The sequence below is a fragment of the Etheostoma spectabile genome, chromosome 17 (genome assembly GCF_008692095.1).
Source record: "Etheostoma spectabile isolate EspeVRDwgs_2016 chromosome 17, UIUC_Espe_1.0, whole genome shotgun sequence".
Classification (NCBI taxonomy): Eukaryota; Metazoa; Chordata; class Actinopteri; order Perciformes; family Percidae; genus Etheostoma; species Etheostoma spectabile.
The window spans coordinates 16,102,507-16,102,746 of record NC_045749.1 but is presented as its reverse complement, the minus strand read 5'-3'; the positions used below and the strand labels follow the sequence as shown (position 1 = coordinate 16,102,746).

The following is a 240-nucleotide window of genomic DNA, read 5'->3' as shown; positions in this document are numbered from 1 at the left end:
TGTTGCCTGCAGACACTCATTATTGTACTGCTCTCCAGCTCTTTGGCGAACAAACTGCCTTCTGATAAAGCCGAATATTTCAAATTTTGACTCATCAGTCCAGAGCACCTGCTGCCATTCTGTGACCCATTTCATGTGTTTTTGTGCATAGTCAAGTCACTTTTTTGAATGGCTTTTTGGCTGCAACTCTTCCACAAAGACCACTTCGGCCAGACTTCTCCAGACAGTAGATGGGTGTAC

The 240-nt window shown here is 44.6% G+C and overlaps 1 long non-coding RNA gene across 1 annotated transcript in view; it reads right to left on the bottom strand.

Moving 5' to 3' along the window:
- Positions 1-240, bottom strand: part of LOC116705509 (uncharacterized) — a 25,554-nt gene that overhangs the window by 572 nt on the left and 24,742 nt on the right. The window lies entirely within an intron of this gene.